Source organism: Arvicola amphibius, chromosome 3 (genome assembly GCF_903992535.2).
Source record: "Arvicola amphibius chromosome 3, mArvAmp1.2, whole genome shotgun sequence".
Classification (NCBI taxonomy): Eukaryota; Metazoa; Chordata; class Mammalia; order Rodentia; family Cricetidae; genus Arvicola; species Arvicola amphibius.
The window spans coordinates 92,786,325-92,794,497 of NC_052049.1; positions in this window are offsets into that span (position 1 = coordinate 92,786,325).

Genomic DNA, 8,173 nt, shown 5'->3' on the forward strand with positions numbered 1-8,173 from the left:
CGTTCCAAATGAGTGAACCCTCCCTCATCACAGATCCTATCATCAGAGGATGCTGGAGAGCTGTTTCACGAATCCTGGCCTTACACTTTGAAGGCAGGGATTTAGGTCCTCATCTCCCTTTCTCATTTACTGAGTGAATTTGCGCAAGTCATTTCTTTCCTTGCTGTGATCTAAATAATTGTACCCCCTAAAATTCATGTATGAAACTTAACCTACTCTATGATAGTATTAAGAAATAAAGAATCTTTGTGGGGAGGTAGTAATACTGGTCAGGCTTTGCTCAGTTTAACTAGAAATTAGGAAAAGACCAAGTGTAGCGTCCTTGATATCAGCAGCTCATGGTGCTCACGGTTCTTAGCACTGCCTGTTCTTAGTGCTACATACTCAACTACAGGCCCTTCTCAGGTCTGAATAGAAATCATAAAAAGACAAATTAGTGCCACCTGAAAAAGGCTTCCCTAGGTCAACACTGCAGCACATGGGACAGAGTTCCCAAACGGGCTGGTTTAAGACGTAAGGAATGAAGACCATAACCAAAACAGAGGCCAGTGTAAATCTGCAGTTCTCAACCTGGGGGTTGTGAATGACCCTTTCATAGGGGTCACGTGTCAGATATCCTGCATATCAGATATTTGCACTATGATTCATAGCTTATCAGAAGTCTTACAGCAAGCAGGATCTATAGTTCTGTAGTTGTAGCCCTTCACGGCTCTTTACCCCCTATAACTCCGACAGTGCTCCATTGTCTCTAGCCTCAACACTCCCGTAGTTCTTCAGTCTCAGCCCTCTACCATCCCTAAAATTCTTCTGCTATCTTCTAGCTGCCAGCTGACACGCGCTTGCCTAAGCTAGCAGCCCCAGTGTCTGTCCACTCCTTGCATTAACAGTTCACCTCATCTCACACCACGGTAAAGACTACAAGCAATAACACATTAGAATGCGGCGCAGTTTGCTTCGGCTTGAAGGAGCGGCGCCCAGAGGAAAGCGGTCTCCCCAGACTGCTCCCAAAACGTAAGAGAACTGCTGTTCACACAGCCAGTTACACAGTCCACTGCCTATCAGAGACAAGTGGGGGAGCTACTATTTCCTGACCGGATTGAGAGCTGATTCAAGGAGATCTGGAGTTGGGGTGAGTTGGGTCATCTAAAGTAGGCAGAGCCAAAGAGACATCTGGAGCGGAGTAGCTGTGACTGAAACACAGTCTCTTGAACCAAAGCAGTGCTTTGGGGAGCCATAGCAGCTGTGGCAGTTCCACAAGCTGGAACACAATTACTTCCAGGATTCAAGGGCAGGTTTGTTGTCGCCTCTGGCCATCTGCAGGTGCATCAATGTCTTCTCAAGAGCAGCCATAGCTGTGGTGGTGAAAGCTGGAGAAATTCCAGAGAAGTGGCTGCTTCACTAATGGCTTCTGGGATTTCTGGGAAAATGGCAGTGCTGAAGTCAAGGCTGTCTCACCAAGGGAACCTTCGGTAGCTGCGAGCATTCGTTCACAGCTCCCGATGCACTTTAGAGTAGCTGTGATGGTCCTGGTGCAGTCACTAGCCCCACTTGCCTTGTGGAAGTCAGCTGGACTTCATCCCTCAAGCAACTGTTGCTATAGTTAGGCACAGAAGAAGAACGTCGCATCTGCCAATGAAGTGCGGAGATACCCCTCTTAACGGTTGGTAATATTTTAACATAACACACTGATGCATCCTTTGAGGAAGCAGATTTCCAACATCATTTCCTGATATAAAAGGCACTGGGTTCCAGGAAGATGTTGTACCATGGCCCAGGGACTTTTCTCTTGAGCTTTCAGCCAAGGGGCTCATACAGCACCTGTGCATTGAACTCACAGTGAAAGGCAGCAGATCTGAGTTCCATGCATTGACTGACACAAAAGAGACTCCATTCCTGGGTTCAGAATCGTGCTGATAGATGAGAACTTTGGATAATTCCAGGCTGGGGCCAGAGGGTTTGAGTACCATGGAATAAATGTCTCTAGGAGGTGGCTGAGTTCTGCGAATGTCTGCATACCCCCTGACACACACATTTCACAAGGATGTCCTGCAAGCTGCTGTGGGGGAGGGGTCTCTCTAGTCAAACATCTGTGAGGTGAGCACTTAAAGCTGCTGAGGAATGCTCCCCAAATTATACTTATTCAATAATAAATAAACAGAATTCTGAACGCTATATTATTTGTAGCTAACCTGTGATGCATCCTTTTATATATAAATATTTCAACATGCGTCCCTCATAGATGAGTGCTTTAAAAACATTGCAGCACACTATAATGTAGATACACACATGACTAAGGAAGAACATATTCTAGGAGTTAGGGGGAACTTTGTTTTAAGGGAAAGGGGAGCTAGTTCCTTGTTTTCAAAGTTCCCTGGTCTAGGAGTTGATATCAGGTAGGGAGTTGACATCAGGTAGCCCTGCCCTTGTTAGGCAAGTGTCCCATACAGAGTGTGATGGATGATTTATTTAGCAAGAAAAACTACTTAACATAAGCTCTTTTAGAGAAATCTGTACATTCACGGCAGGCCAGCAAACCACGAGTAACATGTAGCACAAGAAGGGATCTGGGGCTTTCAGAAAGTCCTGAGACAGCACTTATCTCAGAAAGGCAGGTCTGAGCTCTCACCCCCTCACAACCTTTCAGCTCTAATTTTATCTGGGTTCAACAATAAAGATGTCATCTTGTGATCATTAGCTTTTACAAAGGATATGTTCTTCCAGCTATGATGTAGTCACTGGAGACAGTAGAACAGGTAGGTTCATCTTCGCGGGAGGTAGCTGCGGGAGTCTAGCTTTTTCTGATTCCAGCCTGTCCGATTTCCCAGAGAGAACATTGTATAACTACCCTAGGGGTCCACTCAGTATGTTAGAAGCGTGAGTCACCAGTACAATTGTGAGCAGACAATTGTCCCTGAATCGTATCACTGTTGGAATGGATGTGTGGAATCCTCACAACAGTGGCAGACAGGAGTGAAAAACCATGAGCACAGCTGGCAACAGCAGAGTCCAACCAGGTCTCCTCACATCAAAAGGGAATGAGGTATTGTGTTGGCCCAACATCCTTTCCCTTAGAAACTAGGTTATAAAGCAGAACTGTGGCCATATATTAAAGTTCTTTTTTATCAGGGACACAAGAAAAACTATTTATGAATAGAATAATTAGTCTCAAGTAATAAAGAATGTATAGGAGTCCACTTATATTAAGCAAAAAATGATGCTTTTAACCCGCTCAAGACCAGGTCATGGGGATGTTGGTGGGCGACGCGGGTGCTGTGTTTCAGTTTATGAAAATTACATCGCATCATCTTTACAATCCATGCACTTTTCTATGAATATATCTATACACAATGGACACATACGTCATACTTCAGAGTTTCTAGAAAACGTAGTAGAGAAAGATGAGTAATGGACACAAGAAGTTAGTAGGGATGGGGATTAGCTGATACCCCACAGACTCTACTGAACCTGAGTGTAGGCATAAAGGGGTTCTTTTAACTACTCTCCTGCAGCAGAATGGAAGGTCCCAACTCTTTCTTGGGGCATTTGACAGGAAGTTAAACACAGTCTCTTTAAAATGCTACCAAAATGTCATCCCGTGGTACTTCCTTGATGCATAAATGCCTATTGATTGTTTACTTTGGACAGTTTAACTGTTGCGGAACAAGCCACTCAGCTGCTTGAGCACCAGGTGACTGAAGCCTGGCCATGCAAAGTAGAAGCTGCCAGCCAAGCAAAATCCAGACCACCCTGATGGCATGAGCTCTTTTTGACACTTCTGATCACTTTGAGAACACGGCAGCAGCTGTAGGGGATTATTTCAAGCATCACACAGCTCTGGCTTCCGTCAGGAAGTCCATCCCAGACTGGGTAGTCATACCTGTAAGACAAACCTCCATGAACTGCAGGCAACCCTGCTCCCTCTAGTTTTTCTCACTCAGGCCCAGGTGGCCCAGAGGAAGGCTGTGGCAGGTGCAGTGCGCAAGGACTCTGGTTCATCCTTTCATACGACCCGTGATTGGTAAAACTGGAAGCTGTGCTGGGATTGGTGCTGATAGCCGTTCTTCATTTGCGAGTCCCGCCTTCTTCCTAGCGATAGAAACGGGCTTTTCATTTGGCTTACTTTTGAAATCAAGCTCCCATGCTTCCTGTGGACGTACAATGTTAGCCTGGGATTCTTCTGACTGGCTTTTTGTTTTGTACCTTGTGATTTTTGTCTTGAGTTGCCACAAGCCATCCTGGCGACACACAAAGAAAGGAAGCCACACAGCAGCAGCAGCGATGGCAGAGGGCATGCTGGTAATAGAAGCACTGACAATAGCGCTGGCAACAGGAAGGCAGCTGAAGATTCCAGAGGAGGCAGAGGTCATGACAGAAAGAATAAGAATAGAAAAGGTGGAATTCTATAAAGATCTAAAGACAAGAACTCCAGGTCTGATGGCTGGATATGTACCAGGGAGTAGCCAGTCCCTAAGAGCCAAGATATTCAAGGCATTAAAGCTGTATTTTTTACAAGCCCAGAGTCCTTACACCCAAGGCTATGTTAGCTCCTGACAGCTCCTGCTAAGAGCCAACAGGTTACACTGGGTGTGAGCTGCCAAGTCACTGATGACAACAGCCCAGAATAAGCCTCTAGCCTGAACATCTGGAGCCATATCTCTCAGCCATTTAGAGCCTGGAACCACAAGTCTCTAGTTCTTGGGCCTCAGAGCTATAAGCTCCCGCATCTCTCATCCAGTGCGTAAACTTTAGACACTCAGGAACCAGGATTCTGACATGAGATGACCTATGCCTCACCTGCTTCTCACCTACTCCAGCTGACGGGTGATGCACCTGCTTTTGTAAATGTTTGCCAGTTTCACAAGAAAGTCTCATATGCGTGTCTAGGAAAAGTAAGTCTCATCTATGCTTACATGATAGATTTTAAACAAATCGTTTAATAGGACAGGTGTTGAGGTTCTCAAGGACTAGGGAAGAATATGGGTTATTTGGTATAATTTGAACAATGAATCAGATTATCTGCTGGATGCTTTCAAAATTGTAACACACACACACATACACAGCCACATACACAACAGGTACAAGGCACTTAAATTCAGTGATCAGCTAATTGGGTAACAGTGGGAGGAAACTCACTTCAGGCCAATGATTTTGAGGTCAGGCTGGAAAACAAAATAAGACTATATCTCAAAAATAGTTTTGAAAAATTAAAGTTATGTATGTAAATATGTTTTAGCATTCGTCGATATTTGTGCACATTTAGAGACGTATGCTGTCTTAGTGTTCTATTGCTGTGAAGAGTCACCTTGACTATGGCAACTCTTATGCAGGAGTTTGGGGCTGGTTTAGTCTGTTATCATGATGGGAAGCATGATGACACACAGGCAGACATGGTGCTAGAGCAGTATCTGAGCGTTCTACATCAGGCAGCAGGAGGAGAAAGTGATACTGGGCCTAGGTTGAGCTTCTAAAGCCTCAAAGCTCACCCCCTGTGGCTCACTTCCTCCAACAAGGCCACACCTCCCATAATGCCACTTCCTATGAGTCTTATAGGAGCCATTTTCATTCAAACCACCACATGTGCTATTTAAAGTACTAATCTAAATTTGGTACACATACTACAAACAAATGCTTTTTGGTTTTTTTGTTTGATGAAATTGCATTCTGATAAAATCATTCTAAGTTGAAAATGTGATATATCATCTGGGCAGTGGTGGTACATGCCTTTAATCCCAGTACTCGGGAGGTAGAGGTGGGCAGATCTCTGTGAGTTCAAGGCCAGCCTGGTCTACAAAAGCTAGTTCCAAGACAGGTTCCAAAGCTACAGTAAAACCCTGTCTCAAAAAACAAAAAAGCAAAGAATTAAAAAAGGAAATGTGATATATCAAAAAGTACATTCAACAAGCCTCCTCAATTGAACACCACAGTTTACCCTGCCCTCCTTAAAACATTTTCAGAATACATCGTATTCACCTACTGCTGGGGAAAACATTCCAACACAAAGCCTTTCTAAAAGTATATTCATTCATTCATTCATTCATTCATTCATCCATTCATTCTCTCTATGTGTATCTGTGTGTCTGAGTGTGTGTACATAAACAAGTCGAGTTCAAGTTGGTGGAATTGTGTGTGTGTGTGTGTGTGTGTGTGTATGTGTGTGTCTGTGTGTGTGTACATAGACAAGTGGAGGAGTTCATGTTGGTGGAATTGTGTATGTATGTGTGTGTATGTGTGTTATACTCATGCACCTACATGAATATGAAGCTCACTGTTTCCAGCATGGTTAGCTGACCAGCAAGCCCCAGTGCTCTTGCCATGCCACCCCCCCCCCTGCCCACGGCCCCAGTTCTTGGATCACAGGTGCACACAGCCACACTTGCTGTTTTGTGCAGTCTGGAGACTCCAACTCTGGTCATCACGCTTGCGCAGCAGATATTCTTTATCCACTGAGCCATCTTCCCAGCCTGCGAGAGCTAATTTGGGACTCTGTTGAACTTTTAGGTGGTGAGGCCTGACTTGGAAACAGGTCATGGCCAGTAAGGACAGGGCTTTGAAGGTTATACCCAGTCCATGGCTCCCTCCAAGCTTTCTTTCCTGATTTCCCATAATGTGAGTAACCTCCAGCCCACATTCCTGTCACCATGAGCTGAGCTCTTCCACCAAGCCTTTTCATGCAATGATGGACTAAAAACCTCTGAACACACAAAACAAAATAAATTTCTTCTTCATTTATGCTAAGTTATCTGTGCTGGGCATTTAGGTCACTGAGACAGAAGAGTCACTAGTACAGCAAAGATAGCTTGCCTCCACAAAACTAGGAACCTAAACATGGCTCTACTTATCTGGTAATTTCAGCCCCTCCCTTCTAGAACCATCGGAGGGTAAATTTCTGTTTCTGTAGTCACTCAACTGGTGATATTTTGTTTATGGCTGCCTTAGTAAATACATAGACCAATAAGAAGAACTGGCCAGTGAGCAGGCATGTGTGGTAGTGGTTCCCCTAATATTCCTGTGCATAGAAAGCACAGGAGGAACTACAGTAAATAAGACCAGAGAAGCCTGAAGGAGCCACTCAAACTGTACCCCAAGTGGGAGGCTACGGAAGTGGCCTGAGACATGATGGAGCCGCATTAGGATCCCAGGGATTGGATGAGTGGGAGGAATCAGGTATTTTAGAGGTAACAGAAGTGCTAAGACCGGTGACTTGCTGTGGGACATGAAAGACAAAGAAGTGACAGAAACTGTAGGTTGATGGCCATCTCATAGCAAAAGTCAGGAATGAAAGCTGGTCAGGAGCGAAAGGGGAGATGACGGAATCAGTTTCCAACGCACTGATGTTTGAGATGCTTTTAGACGTACAAATGTGTTGAGTAAGCAGTTGAGTATGAAGACTATAAAGGCAGGGGAGATGCAACACATAGGGGTAAATGTCTGAGCGACAGCAGTATAAAGGTCCATAGAAATCATGGAGAGTAGACCCAGATCCAAAGAGCATCCTGAGCCGGAGTAGCATGTAAGTGATGGACAGAGGAGCCCGATAAAAGGTGGAACGTGAACGGTGAGGCTGAAAGGCGGGCATTAAGACAGTGGAGTGATGGATGCTGAGGAGTAGAGTCACTGAGGCACGCATGGTGGGTGGGTTCTAACAGGCCAGAGACTCGGAAGTTCCAGCAAGAACTGTCCTGGGCTGAGAAACGGCGGTGGTGATAGGTGATGGCTTCGGCAAAGCTGGAGAACACAGGCAGGCTGTTTACGCTGGGGACTGAATGTTAGGCATTTAGTGATTTGTTCCTAGACATGTAGCAGAGGGGGAATGCAAAAGAAAAGGAGTTGCCATCTGCAAAGGGAACTGTAAGGCCAAGGTCGTGAGCAAAGGAGGTGTAAGGAGGTTCTAGACTCAGGCAAACGAGATCCTTAAGAGATGTAGGAAACGAGTGAGATGAAGAAGAGAGGACCAAGGCTTTGGGGGACACTCTGGGACTGGCACCATTGATGTCAGCACTGTAGGAGAGAACTGGTTGCCTAGGGGGCAGATATTTGTATAGGAAGCTTTTATTTTTAAATGGATTTTGAAGGGTGTTTTTACCTGAAGCACAGCTCATACTGGAAAACAGGGAAGGATAGCAGAGGTTAGGGAAGAGCTTTAAGGTCACTCTTTCAGCTTCCTGGTCTTTCT